The sequence below is a fragment of the Asparagus officinalis genome, chromosome 3, assembly GCF_001876935.1.
Source record: "Asparagus officinalis chromosome 3, Aspof.V1, whole genome shotgun sequence".
Taxonomy (NCBI): Eukaryota; Viridiplantae; Streptophyta; class Magnoliopsida; order Asparagales; family Asparagaceae; genus Asparagus; species Asparagus officinalis.
The window spans coordinates 38,396,748-38,417,781 of NC_033796.1; the positions used below are offsets into that span (position 1 = coordinate 38,396,748).

Below are 21,034 nucleotides of genomic sequence, written 5' to 3' on the forward strand. Positions count from 1 at the left end.
TTATAAACATGTAGCAAACTTGAGGGGCAATTGATGGCTGCAAGTCATAATTTTGACCTGATGCCATACTTAAATAAATCACTGATGTATAACTGCGCAAAACCTGAAATGAGTCTCAATTTCAGTTTTGTGCCCGAACCTGAAACTGAGTCAGAGTAGTTAGTGATCAACTCTGATTCTGTGTTTAAAGGTGAAAGACGTTACTGATCTTAACCAGCTTTCAAGAGCTATCATTAGTACCCAATTACGCTGTAAAGGATAAGAGTATCTATTAACAGGAGAGACTTATCCCTAATATTTTCTATATAGCAACATAACAGTCTTATGTGAACCTACTTGCTCACACAAGCACGTTGATTGAGTTTCCGATTTTCAACAAAAAATGTGCATTGCACTAGTGTTAGTTCTCTGCTACTGCAAAACTTTCAGGCATCGCTTATACAAATCAATACATCAACAAATGAAAATAGCTTACAGAACCAAATGCTCTAAAGATGTGGTATTTCATAATTCTTGGAAAAAATACAAACAACCAACACCTAAAAACTATAGAAATATATATATTGAAGTTTATCACACTCAAACTTCAAACTCAACAAATATATTGATATTTTCTAAGTAATAAAAACATCTTTTTTACACAATGCAACAAGAAATAGTGATGATTTGTCCCATGTCCTCATTGATCAAAGGCAACTTTTTTTCATTGGCTTTTGCTTACAATACTTGGGATTTGGAGAGAATCTTAAGTTCTAAAATTCAAAACTCAAAACAAAGTGTATCATTCATGGTAATTTTTCATAGTTTATTTTTTGGAGTGTTTTTATTAAATAGAATCATCAGAAGAACCACAAGTGACTTTAGTAGCATGAGGTTTTGTTCCAAAAGCCTCGAGTCATGAGTATATTCAATTTATTTTTAGTAGCATGAGGTTTTGTTCCAAAAGCCTCGAGTCATGAGTATATTCAATTTATTTTGCCTAAAGAGTACATAAGACGTTGGATTTGTATGGTCAATTATTTTGCCTAAAGAGTACATAAGACGTTGGATTTGTATGGTCAATAGACATTTGGAGAAAACATGTCAATAATATTGTTAGTGATCAGACATCATGAATAACCTCTCACACAATAACAGGTAAGTATGAAAATGCAAATGTTATAATATTTAAATTGGTGGCAGCTTTTATAATCCAACTCCAACATGGAATCGAAACTGTGCATTATCCCCAAAAGTATGAAAACTTAACTTCATGATTAGAAATAGCAGAAAAAGTGTGTTAAATCCTTAAACTTGGTAATATGAACTTGTTGTACGTAGTGACACATAAGAGTTAGCATGTAGACTATATACTTATATTAATGTCTTGCACTGAGATGGGAAAAAACTTTAGAACATTGCACAAGAATATCTCACCTTCATACCAAGTATGTCAAACTCCACCTTCTCCAGATTCAGATTCGTTTCAAGCTATTTTCAAGCCTCGTTAATGAGAGGATCTTCCAATTTCTACAAGATTCAGGAATAAAAACATAATATTAGCTATATTACATTATCTACTAAGCACTAAGGCATGAGTTTGGAACGTCAGAAGTGGTTTCTTACACATTTCTGGTTCTTATCGTTGGGCATGAGTAAGGTGATACATATCCAAATTAAATTATTTTAAACATTTAATGACTTTCAATTCATTGTAAGTTGTTCTCCATCGTATCAATTAAAGGTTATGTGTGATAAGTAACGAACATAGCCCAAACTAAACAAATATGTCATTAAGGATTATTTCCTAAAATGTCATAAACCCAATACTCAGCTTCAGCTTATCCCAACCTTGCTTTTGAAGCGAAAATGGCATTCACTCAAAATTACTGATCAAAAGTCACATAAAATTGGTGAACGCTGCATGCCAAGATCTATCACAACAAAAAAATCTCAACTATCTTATATTTGAACAAGAAAACTAGTAAGAAGTAATAGACCATAGTACCAGCCGACGATGATAGCATGAATGATGGCATAACTTGCTGCGAAAGCTCTCTGACTCTTCGACACCAATCACAGTGCTCCACCAGCAACCCCTAGAAAGCAAATAAACAAAGAAAGAGAGTGAGACAATCAAATTGAATTTTTTTAGGTCATAGAGAAAAGCAACCAAAGTGGAGTCAAGTAAATTTTTATCTGAGAGGGTTTAGGGATCTTGATGTGTTGCTTCCTGTCATCAGAGGGCCATTTAGGATTGAAACCCTAACCCTAAATAAGCACACACAAAAAATCAACTTTTGCAGTAATTCATAAGCCCTAAATCTAAACAAGAGATTGACGATCGATACCTCAGAGGATTTTGTATCTCCGTTCTCTCCAACTGAAATACTGAAGACCAATTAATGGATCTTAATCTCCCCCATTGGGTTCGAGAGTTTCTTCTCTGATGCCTAAACAAAGATGCCATAAACAAAAAAGTTAGCAAATTAGACACGATTGAGAGATTGGAGATGAGAGATTCAGAGATCCACAGTGCACTGAGCTCAGCTTCAAGTGAGGGTGACCGGTCGAAGAGGAAAGGGGGAGATATGAGACTAAACCTTTGCACTTGGATGGATGGAGAGAAATGGCATAGACGAGGCCAGAGGGTATGGTCTTGTAGGCGGAGGCGTAGGTGGGGGGGGATCGGAGATGGATCGTTGAAGGGAGGATGTGGTGGCGGCGAGAAGAAACATAGAAAGTGAGGGTTTAAATTTGAGGATTTTTTGATTAAAAAACAAAAACACGCGATCTATATTTCAGTGCTTGAGTGGGCATTAAAAAGTTAAGGCGCCCAAAAGTAGAGGCAAGCGCGACGCTTCCAAGTTCCAACTCAAGTGCTCTTTAAACCCAAAAATAATGGTGAAAAACATTGCAGAACCGTCACGCTTGGGGTCAAGCGCAACGATTAGAAATCGTTACCACTGAACCGTTGTCATAGAGTAAATTCGTGGTAGTGGGGCGATGATAAGGAGGTGGATTTTTTTAACTAGGGTTTAAATCGTTATTTTTGCGGTTAGAGGATGATTAGGATTTGTGGGTTTGTAAAATTCGGTTTTGGGTTTTAGTTGGGGCTTCGGGTTTGGTTATGGGATTTGTTAATAGAAATAGGTTAACTTCAGTCCAATTATGATTAGGAGTCCCATCAATGAAGGTAATGGACCCCTTCATTTTTAAGGAGACCCAATAACGACGGTAGTAGGATCAAATCAACGAAGGGATTAGAAAACCGTTATCCCATATCACAATATTTCTCTATTATTTGTAATCACTCGACGAAGGGTTTAAAACCCGTCGTTATTATATGCACATTAATGACGGGCAACTGTTCCCTTCACTAATTTTGGTCGTTAAATAGCAGATTTCTTGTAGTGTCTCTTATAGAAAATAACTTAACCATTTTTTCATTAACCATTCAAGAATGAAGAGAGTTCATCTATATAGAGAGAAAGATATCATGACATCAATGACTCATCTTATGAGTAATGCCATGAGTCATTAAATGCAATGATTCATCTCATGAGTCATGCAATGACTCATCTTATGAGTCATGCAATGAGTCATGAAAAATCAAAACTGTGTGCTTAAAACCATGTTCCCAAACCATACCACTTAATGACTCATCCTATAACTCATTAATCATGGTATAATATGGTATTTCATAACAATATGATATTTAGTATTTTTCTAATCTTTAACTAAGAAGTCATCATATGACCAAAAAGTCAACTGGTTGACTAAAAGTTAACTTTATGGAAAAAAATTCTAAAATTTATTTCTTAAGCACATAGTATTCTGATTTTATCGATACATATAACCGTTTATGTGTATCCGATAAAATTATATATGTGTATCAATCATACGCATTACTCTATAATTTTGTATTTCATAGGATTTAAGTACGCACTTTGTGTGACTCTAGGGCCCAAGTTAAGGCTCGACAGTGGATCATATCCACAAGTACAACAGAGATGCTAGCTACATATGAAGACTATCCGGGTATAAGTTGTGATAAAGGTCTGAAAGATGCTTACCTAATTTTATCAGTACTAGTCAGTGATAAATATCATACAGTCTGGTCTCTTCGTCAAACCATGTCAAACTATCGAGTCGAGAGTATGGTAAACTGTCAAACCCTAATAGCTTGATTAGTATTTGTTGATATTAAACTCATAACCTATAAGATCAAACTGACACTTAGCTTATCTTATTTACTTCAGCTAATGATTTTCAGGCTATAGTTATATCAAACAATTTTATGATATCAACCCCCTATGCTGGGAGAGACGAATTTTATTTTGACATATCAATATCTACTTATATCTCGGGATGCGCCCAACAAGAACCGTTATGCACAACTCAATGAAAATTGTGGTTAGGTAAAATTCTAAGTATAACTATACTGACATATAAGATATTGCACCATGTCTCAGGTCAAGTAACTGCTTTGTACTATATCACTTGAGAACTTCTATTTGACAGTTAAGTATATTACCAACAAGATGTTCTCGGTGAGTCGTCAGTCAACTCATTCACTAATAAGTCACATGTATACTATATCTTGATGTCTCAACATTAATTATCTAAGAGATGGATCATCGTCCTTCAAAAGGACAAATAGAGTATACATTAGTCTTTACCAAAGTGATGATGTCTTATCTCAACACTTCATCGACTAAGAACATTTTAGAATATACGTTAGCGACTAATCAGATCTCTTCTTCATTACGATTAATATCAAAATTCTGATAGTCTAGTATCATTCTAAGTATTTTATATATATGTAAAAAATACCAGAGAAATATTGACTAAAATAGCATACTATTATTTTAAACAAGGATGTTATATTCATATAGGTCATGTTATGATATATAATTATTGCTTGCATGGCACCAATATCTAACACAAAGTGCAACTCAGTGCCAAGCAACGGACAAGTGTGCTCCTGCATGCTATGCCCCAATCAACTTGCGACCAAAGACCAACAGGGACGATAACTCAACCGACTTGTCGAGTCGACATCACTCCATGTCGACTAGAAATGCGGTACTTGTCGCCCCCTTTTGTCGAAGATGACTCGCCACGAGTCCACCCGACCACTTGCCAGACGCCTTGCGACGTCGACTCGAAAGATGTTACTTCTCGGCGAAGTTAAAGAACAACTTCTGTCTCGAGCCTATCCTCTCTAGCAACGTGTTAACATCGCATTTAATGCATGTCAAGCGAATCATGCCTCTAGCCCTGATAGCCTTCATGACACATCAGACCACATGGGCACTACCATGCCGCCAATCACTTCTCATTTAATGTCGAAGTGATCCATCCCCCACTCGCCAGTCAACACCCGTAAAGCAGGTGTTGATGCATCCGCCAACCCACACTTCAACACTGTCAACCTGAGCTCGGCCCGAAGTGTCCGATCTACCCTTATACCTTTTGTATAAATAGAGGTACTATTCTACCTTATAAGGGGGGATCTATCCGAATTTTGATCTAGATCTTGATTTACAAATCTAATCCTATAGCAATCACACTGCACATAAGAACTCTCCCTATTCTTATTTTTACCACGCTCAAGTTCGTCATCTAACTTGATCGTCGGAGATACAATAGGGGAACCAAACCCCATCCTCTCACGAGCTTCTACTTGTGCAGATTCATATATTTTGTTCAAAGAACCAGACATAAAGTCGGAGAAGAAAGTGGTCCCTCATCAATCCCCAACAAACTCATAAAAACACGGATACATATTGACTATGTGATCACTAGTACATCGACATAACTTTTTCTATCATGGATTTAATTTCACTAAATGTATTTTGAACAATTAAATTTAAAATATGACACATACATCTAATATGAAAAATATCACCATGACCTCACAATAGCAAAGATGATTTGATATGATCTATAGCTACATTATTATTACTTACATTATTTAGTAAAAGAGAAAATATTTTTTATAAAATATATAATTTTATAAATTTTTCTATTATTAAATTTTCAATATTAATATCACCATGTGAATCTTCAAATGCAACAAAAGAAATTATTCTTTTAATTAACGATTATCATTAATCTAGTGTGTTGTGATACATAAATAACTAGTTTGTACTCTAGATATCCAAATATCATAAGTTAAAAAAACTACAGTTTAAATTTTGAAAATAAGAAATTATTTTTGCTTGTTCCTTGTGATAATATTTCAAAATATCACGTTAACAAGATTAACAAGAAATTTTTTTAAATACGGGATAAAAACCATCTGTAATCATATCTTCAAATTCATCATATTCTACTAATTTAAAAGGAAGTTTTTTAAAAATAATAAACCTAATGACGCATTTCTTAGCTTTAATTACGTCATAGTTCCAACTGCCAAGACTACCGAAGGATGATGATTGGGAGAGTAAAGTTTGACGGATATCTCCTTGAGGCATTGCCTAAACTCTGTTGTGCTTTTCTAAATGGCGTTTGAGGTCGTTGGTGCCGCGTTTATGATGAACTTAGAAAATATGGCCGCACAACGCACACTTAGCATTTTGGGTGATAAGTCTATCGTGTTGATCCTTTGTGACTTCTATCTTCTCGAAGAAGTTCCACACATCGGATGTCGCCCTTTTAAGAGCTCTAGGTGTAGGATCATCGCCACCGGATTCATGATCAACATCGGTAGTAGGAGTAACTTAGCGCTTGTAGTTGTAGTAAGAGTAGTATGACTCATTTCAACATCGGGAGTTACGATTTGCCCTTCATAATCGGAGGAAAAAGCCATTTGATTGAAGAATTAGATAGTAAAAGCGAGAATAAGTAAGTATTAGAGAGCATTAGAAAGAAGTAGATGAGTTTTGATGAGAAAAATAAATAAAAACCGATACAGAGGCAGTCCCCTAGCAAAACGATCAAAATACCCTCAAAATTTGGCCGTTTTGATCATTTTTGTGGGTATTTTAGTCAAAAGCTAAAAAATAATCGTTATGGAAGTTCGGACCGGGCCGGGGCCGGTCTACCCGGACAATGGTTACATTCGTGACTGTTGTGGCCGGCCTGATTAGCTCGGCCAAACGATCACGAATGTGCTTGTTGAACCACCGAGTCGGGCCCCTGGGCCTGCGCCCGGGCCGGGCTTGGGACCAGCTGGGTCCGGTCCGAACACCGGGTCGGGCCCGGGCCTTTGACCCAAATGGACACCCCTAACTACAAGGGGTCTTCCACAATAGGGAGATAACACAAAGGATCTAGTCACACTTGACTCTCTTTAATTAGTCAAAGTACTTGATTTCTTTGTTACTATTTGCAAAAGATGTTCAATTTTGGCACGGATGCTGCTAACACTTTTCAGAGGCGAAATAGGGTAGGATTTATTATACTTTTCTTTACAAAGTCTCTTCAGAACAAATTCTAACTCGTATCTATCTTATGCATACGGTTCAGATATATCCGAACCTATCCGCATCCTTATCCGAACGGTTGCGGATATGATAGACTAATTTTGAAACCGGGCGGATACGGTAACAGATACAGATTCGGTAACGGATATGAGGGTTACGGATACGGATATCCGCAATATAATACCGATTCGGGTGTTGGGTTCAGGCAACTTCAACCCGTATTAACCGACCCGACCGAACTTCATTCATAAATGTCCGCTCCCGTACGCATTACCCGACTCCGACTGTATAAAATGAAATCCCTCATTCAACTCCTAAACCCTAATCTCCAACCTCACCACTCGCCAGGCTGTAGCCGCCGACAATCCAACTCTCTCCATCTCCTTGCCCTATCCAGTCTCCACCCCTCACCCCCTCGTCGTTGTCGCTGAGCTCGAGGCCGCTGACGCTGAGATCCCCAACAAATAGAGGTGAATCCCTGTCCAGCTCGAGGCCGTCGCTCGCCGTCGTCGTCGTCGTCGTCGCTGAGCTCGAGGCCGCTGACGCTGATGTCCCCAACAAATAGAGGTGAATCCATGTCCAGCTCGAGGCCGTCGCTCGTCGTTGTCGTCGCTGAGCTCGAGGCCGCTGACGCTGAGATATCGTCGCGTCTCATGATTCGAGCAGCTTTTGACCCCTGAATCCTCAGGTATGAACTTCTCCAGATGTCGGCGAAGGCAAGGTGAGCTTGTCTCTTTGATTGGGTTGTTTTGTGATTTTTGAGAATAAATTTGAGATTTTGTTGATTTCTTTAGATTTTAGTGATTGAAATCTGTTGAAAGATGAGAGCTTTGGGCTTAGCTCCTGGTAATTTGTCTTTGGATTAGGTTCTGATCGGAGTTTGTTTGGGTTGAAAAGCCTCACAATTTATTCTTAGTAACAGAATCTTTATATGGTGGGAAAAAATTGGACGTGTAGGATTGACATACAAGATTTAGGATTTTTTTGTTTAGTTTTTCCTTTGTTAGCTTAGCTACTACTTGCTTCAAATGTTGATGTAGCTTTTACTGTATAACTAATGTTCTTCATTTCCAGTATGATATTTATTGAGATATAAGCAAGTTGGTTAATTGTAGCATGTACATAGGATGTAAGCTCTACATTAGATTAGATTACTAAAGTTTTTGACATTTTTAATTTTTGTTCTGTATATTGAAAGGTTTATTAATGCTTGTGCATTGCAATGAGCAGATCAAGAAGGCTCTTAGAGGCGTAAAAGTTGAAGACACTCATAGAGGAAGCGTACAAAGGAAATATCGAGTTTCAGGACTGACATCTCTTCCTACAAGAGAGCTGATGTAAGAAACTTAAATCGTTGATCTTGTTAATGCATATTCAAGAATATGGATATGTCCTGATTGCTTATGGTTCTTAAAATTTTCGCTGGACAGTTTCCCAGTTGATGAACAAAACAACATGAAATCTGTGGTTGAATACTTCAAAGAAATGTATGGCTTTACAATTTAATAACCTCACCTGCCTTGCCTTCAAGTAGGAAATCAGAAGAAGGCAAATTATCTACTAATGGAGGTGAGGTTAATAAAATTAATCTTTATTTAACATAACAATTTTGGAGGTTTTATAGTTCTTTAAGTATCAATTACAGGCATGTAAAATAGTTGAAGGGCAGAGATGCACAAAGAGATTGAATGAAAAGCAAATTACTTCCCTGCTAAAAGTTATCTGCCAGAGGCCCAGAGAATAGGAGATGAATATACTGCATGTTTGTATTTCTTACCATCCATATCTCTACGCTTTTAATTGATTAATTCTATGTGAAGTTTCTTATTAAAAAAATTCTTAGGAGCTGTGGAACATCCAAATTCTTGCTACTTTGTTTAGCTACCATCTAGGCTGTAGGGCATCATCCAGTTGTAGCACACAACTACTTAGATTTAAGCCTTACTCTCAACTAGTGCTCATTAAGAGTGATTGGTTGGCTTCTAATAGTAATAGATTTGTGCTCAATTTCAGTAATTCTAATTATATGTGAATTAAGGAGAAGCCTACAACCACATACATTTACCTATTTGGTTGTAATTCTAATTATATGTGAATATCCGTTTGTATCCGTGATTATATCCGATCAGATTCTCAAATATCCGATCCGTATCCGTTTCCGATAAGTGCGGATATGGTTAAGGTTTTTTCTTACCGAGAATGATCTGTATCCGTTTATAAAAAGCGGATATGGAAATGGTAAGTGTGATATCCGAGCCGTATCCGCTTCGATAACACCCCTAGCCCCTGGGCTTTCTTCCTTTTGTAAATAAACTCAAGTTTTCATTCTGTGTAACCCATTTAAACCTAAACTTCGAAGTAGAAGCTATGTTACTGTTACACAAACCATGATGCACAAGTTTAATGAAATCACAAACAATTTTAACACAACAGAGCACCACTTCATTTCTCACATTTTACGACCTCATCTGAAACTAGAAGCAATAACCATTTCCAACCAAAATGAATGAAAAAATAAGGCAGCTGGAGGGAAATAGCTGAGTGTACCCAAAAAAAATTTTGAAGTCAGCGTTTCGTGCCAATTGGTTAAGAAAGAATATTTGAGAAAATAAGAAGATGTAGGGGCTGCTCAGAAAATTGGTGATAACACCACGTCCACAGGGTCGATGGAGCAACTTTATAACTTTCTATGGAATATTTTGATGTGCAAAGGTTGTCTATTGAGATTCCAGAAAGTTACTAAATGAATTCCATCAACCATGCGCAGTGTTTTCTGAAATCTCAAGCTTCGCAGATCAAAACATTACACATGGTTGATGGAATTCATTTAGTAACTTTCTGGAATCTCAATAGACAACATTTGCACATCGGAATATTGCAGATGCTTGACGGAGCTAATTAAATAACTTTCTGAAATCTTAATAACCTTTGCATGATTAGTCAGTCACCGAAAAGATAAAGAAAATTAAACACAAACAGCAAAATACTTCTTAAGGCCAGATAACCAGTCTAAAAACTTGTTGTATTGATGAAATTAGTTGCTAATGTCTAAAAAGGAATAATAGCAATCAGCATGTCATAGGTCAATCTACTCAATGGTCATTTGATGCATGTTTTCTGGTGATCATCATCACTTATATATATATATATGGTTTATTTTGTAGAGAAGGAAACAACAATTAGTAGTGGAGGGATGTGAGAGATAAACGGCTGGATTCTGATCTGTAGGTATATATCTAAATTTTTGAACAAATTCCTTCGACAGTTCGTTTATTTACTGTTTCTGTTTTTCCCCTTTTTGCAGGACCAAGTGTTACAGTGGCTCACATCTTCTTCTTGTATATAACGTTTGCTGAGGATCTTTTGTACATTCTTAAACAAATCTATCATTAGACTTGTACCAAGATATGATGAGAAATTAATAGGTGGATCCTGATCAAGTGGTATGTATTTGAATTTTAAAACAAATTTGTTCAACAGCTCTTCTGTTTATTTTTTCTGTTTTTTCCCTTTTGCAGGATGAAAGACTTAAGAGGCTCCTTCTTCTATTCGGTGTTTTTCTGAAGTTCTTCTGTGTCTTCCTATACAAATATGTCGATTGATCCTGAGACATGCTGAATGGTGTAGATTGACATGTGACATGCTGATTGCTCCATCGACACCATTCAGCGTGTCACAGGTCAATCTACACCATTCAGCATGTCTCAGGATCAATCAAGCAACATATTTGTATAGGAAGACACAGAAGAACTTCAGGAAAACACCGAATAGAAGAAGAAGGAGCCTCTTAAGTCTTTCATCCTGCAAAAGGGAAAAACAGAAAAAATAAACAGAAGAGCTGTTGAACAAATATGTTTTAAAATTCAAATACATACCACTTGATCAGGATCCACCTATTAATTTCTCAGCATATCTTGGTACCAGTCTAATGACAGATTTGTTTAAGAAGGTACAAAAGATCCTCATCAAATGTTATATACAAGAAGAAGATGTGAGCCACTGTAACACTTAGTCCTACAAAAGGGGGAAAACAGAAATAGTAAATAAACGAACTGTTGAAGGAATTTGTTCAAAAATTAGATTTATACCCACAGATCAGAATCCAACCGTTGATCTCTCACATCCCTCCACTACTAATTGTTTTTTCCTTCTCTACAAAATAAACCATATATATATAAGTGATGATGATCACCAGAAAACATGCATCAAATGACCATTGAAGAGTAGATACAGAACATTCAATAAATGCTAGACATGGCACTCGCGCTCCTAACATTTGAAATAGATTATATATACTACAACTTTTGTCAAAATTAATATCATCTGCAATTAAAACGAAAACGTGCATCAAATGACCATTAAAGAGTAGATACATAACATTCAATAAATGCTAGACATGACACTCGCGCTCCTAACATTTGAAATAGATTATATATACTACAACTTTGTCAAAATTAATATCATCTGCAATTAAAACAAATAGAATGGAAACTGAATTTTCCCTCTAAAACTTCCAAAATCATCTTTATCAATTATGATGCCTGACATCTCTTCCATACTGTCAATCCCATCTGTTATAATTATTCCTCTCCCTCCATCCCTCCCTCCCTCTAAGGGGCTGTTTGTTTGCCTAAAAAAGGAGGGAAATCAAAGAAAAGGAAACATATTTCTAAGAAAAATAGGTTTTGGGATTGTTTGGTTGGCTAAAAAAAGAAGGAAATCAAAGAAATGGAGATGAGATGAGATGTGTTGTCACCTTATTATAGGATGATGTGAGTGATTTTTTAATAAAACTTGTTTTGATATTGTTTGGTTGGCGGAAAAAATAAGGAAATGAATTATAAGAAACATATTTCTTGTAATAGGTTGTTTTCTTTTGTTTGGTTATTTCTTAAAAATAAGAAAATAGATGAGATGAGTTGTCATTATATTATTGGATGATGTGACCCACACTTAAGGAAATTATTTTCCTAGTTTTTTGGGAGGAAAACAAAGAAATAAAATGTTAATGAGATGAGATGAGTTATCACAATCTTATTGGATGATGTGAGTGACTTTTAAATATGAGATGAGTTGAGTGATGTTGTGGATGAAAATAATATTTTATTAGATGTGGTGGATGTGATGGATGAGTTGTTGGATGAAAATAATATTTTATTAGATGTGGTGGATGAGTTGTTGGATAAAAATAATATTTTATTAGATGTTGTGGGTGAGTTTTAAGGATGGAAATGTGTGAAATTGTACTTTTTAAGTTTTTTTGGTTTTCATTTCTATTTTTTGGTTTTTTAGGAAATAACCAAACAGGCCCTAAGCTGAAAAGCCACTCCTTCACCCAAAAAAAAATCCTCTTTAATAACTTACCTTCAGTGAGCATTTTCAAAAGAATTTCAGCTCTGCTACAGGTACAAACAAAAAATATCGAGATTATTCAATTTCCTACAGGTTCCTCTTAATGGTTTGGAGGTAGGAACCAGCATTGAAGCTTACTACCCTTATGTTTAAAAGTACATTTCATGACTTAAACTTTGATTCTGTAATTAAGTGCTAGAATGAATCTAACAAATGTGATTTTCTTTCTCATGTATGCGTACATTTGTTAGTGTGTTGACTCAATGGCAGCAGCAACATATCAATCTATAGCCTAAGTAATCAACAATATTATAACAATATTCAATTCTCAACCCACAAATCAATGCAAACTCGGAAAGGTGAGAAACCTGCTGCTTCTTTCATTTCCTTTTTTTTCTTTAACATATAAGTTTCACCTGCTCTTAACTTAAGTTTGATTTATTCTTTTTAGCTAAAGGGTGCTTTTGAGATGTAGCAGAATTGATGAAGAAAGGCAAGTTCCCTAACATAATTCCTTCATTTTTGAACATTGTTTGCTATATACTGAATGCTTTCTCGTTACCTTCCTAGGTTGTTAAGCATTTTGAATTCGTTTCTGTTAAAACCAGGGATCTATTCCTTTCACTTTTAAGGAGCTACATGGGTCAAAGTCCATAGCTATTCTATTGAAGGATACTTATTGTAAGAAGGATCTGTGCTAATTGAAAAGAAATCAAATAGAAGCTACTCTAAAACCAGCAACTTAACCAAGGGAGAATTAATTCCCTACAAATTTAAAACTACGCCTGCTGCAAAGAACTCGCACCTAGGCTACCAACATAAAAGAACAGCAAACAAGTGATGCACATACATGTTAAGATTGAGAGACCAATGATCGCCAGCATAGTTACTGTGGCATTAAGACTGAAATGAGACCAATGACCAATAGTAAGTTGCCAACCAAAACATCAGGTGAAAAGAAATTCCTGAACAAAATTGAATGACTTAAATTGTTTTTTTTTACCCAAGCCATCTTCCATTACCTCCAAACCCTAAGCTACCTGCTAGTCGAATATCATCGGAGGAACAAGCAATGCCACACACACTAATTCACAGAAAACAGAGGTTATACATAAATGCGAAGTTATATACACAGATTGTAACTCATCCTACAATGAAGTATCTTATATGTCTAACTTCTTCCTTGTGCAACAAGGTGTAAAATTAAACTTCACATTTGCAAAATAATGGAACACATCTGTGGTGTGTACATATATACGTTTGTTTCCTCATTCAGAAAGTGATATAACTACAATGACTAGAATTTTTAAGGAAGGGACAATGGTTAGATGCATTTCCTCATTCAGAAAGTGATATAACTACAATGACTAGAATTTTTAAGGAAGGGACAATGGTTAGATGCAATAAATGGTAAAGATTATGTTCTCACAGTGATGACTAGAATTTTTAAGGAAGGGACAATGGTTAGATGCAATAAATGGTAAAGATTATGTTCTCACAGTGAAATGTATTGGAACAGATTCTTTTTTAGCATTTTATCATCTCTCAACAAAAGATCTCAAAGCCCTATTCATCCGCCTTGAAACCCCTGCAAACCCTTGTGCCAAAAAAATCTTTAAACACCCTCAAATTCCCAGCAAACACTAATGCCATAAACTCTAAATATCCTTTTCTTCCAACCCAAATCCCATCCGAACCCTAATGCTAAAAACTCTAAACACTCTCATTCTTCCACTTCAAAACCCATCTAAAACCCTATTGTCAGAAAATATTAAAACCCTCTTCTGCTACCACGTAACCCAACAAAACCCTAATGCCAAAAAAAAATCAAAATTCTTTTCTTGCAAATTAAAACCCATCTAAACTCTGATGCCAAAAAATCTTACAACCCTCTTCTTCTTCCACATCAAAAACTCATCCAACCCCTAATTTGATCGAGAACGACAAACAAGAAAAGTAAAGAAACCTTACTATGGTCAAATTAGGCTTGGTGCTGAGTCTTTTGCCTATTGTCAGTGAATTGATTCCCGCAGCCACATGACATTCTTCTTCCAGGATACAAAGCGAGAATGTGGCTCTTCAGAGCATCAAGAAGAAGATAATGCTTTTCTGGGCATTTTTTATTAAAACAAGGGTCGCATAATATCGCTTCATCATCGGAGAAAAGAGGCGGCGGAGAATTACCATCCACGACCTTATCCTCCTCATACTCCTCAGTCAGAATGAAGAAGTTCTTCAGCTTGAACGATTTGTATTCGAAAATATCCATCGATGAAGGGAATTGAGGGTTAGGGCTTTGGTTTTTTTTCCTTTTTCCTTTCTTTTGGCAAGGAGGAATCTTTGTTCGACTCTTGAAGAAAAAGATGGCTATTTGGATTTGCGAGACTGAGCCTGGACTCGTTATATAATTCAGCTTGAAAGATTTGTCTTCGAAAATATCCATCGATGAAGGGGATTGGGGATTAGGGCTTTGGGTTTTTTTCTTTTTTTTCCTTTCTTTTGGCGAGGAAGAATCTTTGTTCGATCCTTGAAGAAGAAGATGGCGGTTTGGATTTGTGACGCTGAGCCTGGACTCGTTATTATACTTCTTCATTCTGACCGAGGAGGAGTATGAGGAGGATGAGGTCGTGGATGATAATTCTCGTCCGCCTCTTTTCTCGCGATGATGGAGCAATATTATGCGACCCTTGTTTCAACAAAAAAATACCCAAAAAAGCATTATCTTCTTCCTAATAGTCTGAAGAGTCACATTCTCGCTTTGTATCCTGTAAGAAGAATGTCATGCGGCTGCGGGAATCAATTCATTGACAATAGACGGAAGACTCGGCACCAAGCCCAATTTGATCATAGTAAGGTTTCTTTACTTTTCTTGCCCGTCGTTCTAGATCAAATTAGTGCTTCGATGGGTTTTTGATGTGGAAGAAGAAGAGGTTTGTAAGATTTTTTGGCATCAGGGATTAGATGAGTTTTAATTTGCAAGAAAAAGCTTTTATGGTTTTTTTTGCATTAGGGTTTTTCGATGGGTTTCGTGGTAGCAGAAGAGGGTTTTAAGATTTTCTAACGTTAGGGTTTTAGATGTGTTTTGAATTGGAAGAATGAGGGTGTTTAGAGTTTCTGGCATTAGGGTTCGGATACGATTTGAGTTGGAAGAAGAGGATATTTAGAGTTCTAGCATTAGTGTTCGCTGGGAATTTGAGTGTTTAAAGATTTTTTGACACAAGGGTCTGCAGGGGTTTTGAGGCGGATAAATAGGGCTTTGAGATCTTTTGTTGGGAGATGATAAAATGCCAAAAAGGAATCTATTCCAATACATTCACTGTGAATAGGGCTGGTAAACGACCGAATCTGAGCGAATATCTTGCTATTCGAGCTCGAATTCAGCCCTAATCCACATGTTCGAATTTGTGTTCATATTCGGCTCAGAGACTTAATATTATTCGAATTCGATTTAAGAACTTATATTAGCATTCAGCAAGTACTCGCGAATATTCGTTTAGAAACTAATTTCAGTCAAAATAAAAAAATGAAAATTTTTATTTAAGCTTTATATTACATGGATGGTAGATTGGGGTGGTTGAGGACACGCCGGAGGGGGATGAGAGCTTCAAGACTCGAGAGGAAGAGAGCATCGACGGAGAAGGAGACTGTCGACGGCCGAATAGACTATCGAAGACAAGTGAGGGGCGGATCTTGGAGAGAAGACTCGGAGACAAGTGGTCGAGCGGCTGAGCGAAGGTGGCGGATCTCGAAGACGAGTGAGGGACGAGCGGAGGGGCGGATCTTGGAGAGAAGAGTCGGAGAAAAGTGGCCGAGAGGCTGAGCGAAGGCGGCGGATCTCGAAGACGATCGTCGGAGTGGTTGAGCGGCTGAGCGGATCTCAAAGATGTGAGGAGAGAGCCTAACCCTAGAGTCGGGGTTTGGAATGAAGGGTGATGGCCAAGAAAAAGAAAATGGAAAACCCTTGCCCTAAACTAGAATCCCCTCTTGAGTATTTATATAGGTTACATTTATATATAAAAATTTAGATAAGTAGTATTTGGAAAAAAGTTTAATTATAGAACTCAGATGTAAAAGGATATAAAAAGTTATCGAATAGTTAATAATCAATCGAATCAAACATACATTTGGTTAAATTCTATTTATTTTATAAATCGAATATCTAAAAAATGTTTATTTATTACTAAATGAACTATCGAATCGAACTTGATCGAATATCTGGTCGAATAATAAACTAATTGTTTATTAAGTATATTCGGTTCGCTTCCATCCCTAACTGTGAGAACATAATCTTTACCATTTATTGCATCTAACCATTGTCCCTTCCTTAAAAATTCTAGTCATTACTGTGAGAACATAATCTTTACCATTTATTGCATCTAACCATTGTCCCTTCCTTAAAAATTCTAGTCATTGTAGTTATATCACTTTCTGAATGAGGAAATGCATCTAACCATTGTCCCTTCCTTAAAAATTCTAGTCATTGTAGTTATATCACTTTCTGAATGAGGAAATAAACGTATATATGTACACTTTAGACCTGTTCCATTATTTTGCAAATGTAAGTTTAATTTTACACTTTGTTGCACAAAGAAGAAGTTAGACATATAAGATACTTCACTGTAGGATGAGCTACAATCTGTGTATATAACTTCACATTTATGTATTGTCTCAGAAATGTATTTTTTTGGAAACTGCTTTGAACATTTTTTATGTTTCATACATGGTGAATATGGAGCCATACTCTCACATGATCCATGCATCATATATTGACCAACTGCTGCATACCCAATTGAATCTTTTTTCTCATCCGGGACTCAGCACTAATGATCTTATTAATCAATACGGGTGTCGAATATTTGTTACTCTCATGAAGCCATAGCAAGATATGCGCATGTGGCAGTCCACGTTTCTGAAATTCTATCGTATATACAGCTACAAATAAATTATTGATAAACTATTTTAGAGATTGCATGAAATTCATGTTTGAAATTAATATTTGTAATCGATTATTTCTTTGGTAGATATATGCATAGCGGAGAAAGAAAGTGAGTTATAATATTTGACTAGATTATAGCATGGATTATGGCAATTTATAGTCACATGTAAGTAGGGGTGTGCAACGGTCGGTTCAGTTTGGTTTTTACCAAAATTTGAACAACCGAACCGAACCGCCTATAATTCAAAACCGAACCTAACTGTTGCAAGTCGGTTCGGTTCGGTTTGTTCGGTTCTAACTTCATCACCGAACTTAATTGTTGCAAGTCGGTTCGGTTCGGTTCGGTTTGTTCGGTTCTAACTTCATCAAACTTCTTATCAAATAACAAACTGTGTTAAAGAAAAAATATCAACAAAGTAGGAGATTATGAAACATTAAACACTGATATAATGATACTGTTTTTAACCCATGATGATCCAGAAAATAAGTTTAGAGTTTGAGTCTTTGACTTTTTGGGGACAGGTCGGGTAGGGTTTGAGATCAGAATGGGTAGTATTGCACTATATTCGGTCGGTTCGGGTCGGTTCGGGTTGAAAAGTTTTCAAACCGACTCGAACCGCCCTACTCATAAAACCGATGTTCGGGTCGGTTCGGGTTGAAAAGTTTTCAAACCGACTCGAACCGCCCTACTCATAAAACCGATTTTTTCGGGTCGGCTCGGGTCGGTTCGGTCGGTTTTTCGGTTTGGACCGAACCATGCTAGTAAATGAATTGTTCGTATATATCATTGTTGTTGGCAAACTTGACATTTATGTATATAAGTAAGAGTCTTAAATTTAGTAAAAAGCACTGGTACGAACATACATTACATACATGAGTAAAGAATTGTATTGGTTTGATCTGTTTACATCTTGTGAAATTACACTTGTTATCAGTTTCATATAGAGTATGTACACATATCGGTTTATAATTATGATACAAATTTGTAAATAGAATTAGAATGTATATTTAATTGAGTGTTCGTGTAACTATAAATGATCATATATAGTATACATTTAAAAAAGCTATTAACCAACTGTCTAATACAAAGTGTCGTCTTATTTCTATACATGTATCAGTTTATACCACTATACAACAACCTGGTTAAATAGTTGATACATGTATATGAAAATGAATAATAAGTGAGAGTATCAAATTAACAGGAAAAAACTTGTGATATAAACATGCATAAAACAAATGATCAAATGATTGTATCGCAGGGCTATCTGTTTAAAAAATGTGAAGTAACATGTGCTATCACTATCATAATGAATATATACATTTTTCATATGCATGTATTAACTACTCAAGAAAAATTTTATTTAAAAATAATAGTCTTAAATTCACAAAAAACCTTGGATATGAACTTACATAATATAAATGAACTAGGCATTTTATTGTCTTGATCTGTTTAAAAACTTTCAAATAACATGTGTTATCATTGTCATAAGTAGGATAATCAGATGTATAATGCATACATCTGATTCATTCATGTTAATATAATCAGCATTTAACTGAGTGTTCATGAAATTGTAAATGATAATGTGTGCACGTACATGTGTGTCAACTTAAGATACTAAGTTGTGAAATAAAGTTCGGCATAATTTTGTGTCTGTAAATGATCGTATGTCAAAATGGCACCTAATGGTATATATTCATTTAATTTATGACATAGATAAAATCACTAAACATGTACTCTATAAATTAATGTCTTTAAATTTTGGTCGTCACGTTATATGTTTATGCATATGCAATTATTATTTTAAAATATTATTGTGAATCATGATTAGATTTTCTTTGTCATGCATATGAACATATACTATATACTATTCATAATAATTATTTTAAAATATTATTGTTTATCATGATTAGATTTCCTGCATAGTGTAAAATGTGAAATGAACATACCTCCAACACATTTTTCAAAATGACCATTTTTTTGGAGGTCCTCCATTAGGTGGTAAAGTTTGATTTTAAAGTCTCTTGCTACAATATCCGACCTCTCATCTGATCTTTGTCCTTCCATTTCTTCTAAAGTTGCTTTGATTTCTAGCCACCTGGATTTGCTGTCATTGTTATAAAAAGATCTGGATTCCCCGTAATTACGACATAGAGGTATTGCATCTTGATAATTTTGATTCATATAACATGGACCTTCTGTGAAAGAATATGTCAATACAATCATTTGTCCAACTTGAGATCCTTCTATATCTCCTCTGAAAACAACATCCTTTATTCCACTGTATAGTTCAACTCTGATCTTGGTTTGATTTTGTTTAACCCAATGAAGCATATCTTCTTCAATGCATGTAAACAAATCAACAATATAGGTTTGGAACTTTCTAGAGTAAAGTAATGTCTTGTCTTCACTATGACGCTGTTGTATACGGAAAGCAACATATTCTCTCATGGTCATATCTTTTCTTTTCTTTTTCAAACTGGTATTTGATGCTTCCAATAACTTTACTCCCAGCCTGTAGCCATCCTCTCCACAAGGAAAAAGCAATGGGTATTGCATTGCTATGAAGCTCGCTAATTCTTGACAATCCTAATTTGCGTTCCTGGACAACAATATCCCGAATGCCTATTGTTTCTTTAACATTTTCCACAATCAGTCCTGCAATTTCTAATGTAGATGGCATGTTTTGTTTCCTCCCATTACCACTCCTTGAGGCCATGATCATCAATCTCAACGTCATTAATTCATCTTCATTAATTCTGTCTCGTACCATGCGAAAGCTTTTGACTAATACATTGTGAAGGCCTAACATTTCAAGTAGTCCCTTGACAATATCAAGGTTGTTGATAGCGGATCGCGTCGCGTCGCGGCGAGGTACCGCTTAGGCTATTGCGCGTTATTGCGGCAAAATAGCGGCAAATAGCGCACAGTCAAATAGCGGTCAAATATTAATATATTTAAATATTCTTAATAATAAGAAAAATCATATAAAAATCTAAAAATCCTATAAATGCATACATGATGCCTATACATGAAATAGATGTGCGATAATTACATAATATTGAGAACATACTATAATTATAAAGATTAAAGAATGAAAAAACGTACCTGTTTATCCAAAAGACTGTTAGTTGTCCTTCTTCAACTTTCAAGTCTCTAATATAAAAATGCTCGACAGTAAAAAAAATCATTGATTAGTATCATCATCATCATATTAACTACTAGAAAGTTGACCTAAAAAATAAAATATTTAAGTATAGATAAATGACTAAATGAGCAAAGCAAGATAATATCATGAATCATGATAGATAATAATAGTCTATAGATACTATTAGT

At 35.8% G+C, this 21,034-nt stretch overlaps 1 long non-coding RNA gene across 4 annotated transcripts; it reads left to right on the forward strand.

Moving 5' to 3' along the window:
- On the forward strand, nucleotides 7,712-14,091 carry LOC109833846. 4 transcript variants are annotated; one of them, XR_002245365.1, is made up of 6 exons: nucleotides 7,712-8,100; nucleotides 8,643-8,749; nucleotides 8,843-8,981; nucleotides 9,058-9,174; nucleotides 12,818-13,123; nucleotides 13,216-14,091. It is a non-coding gene; the product is annotated as an uncharacterized LOC109833846 (long non-coding RNA). The 4 variants fall into 4 exon arrangements; XR_002245366.1 differs by having other exon boundaries at nucleotides 12,818-12,919; nucleotides 13,016-14,091; XR_002245364.1 differs by having other exon boundaries at nucleotides 7,712-8,133; nucleotides 12,818-14,091.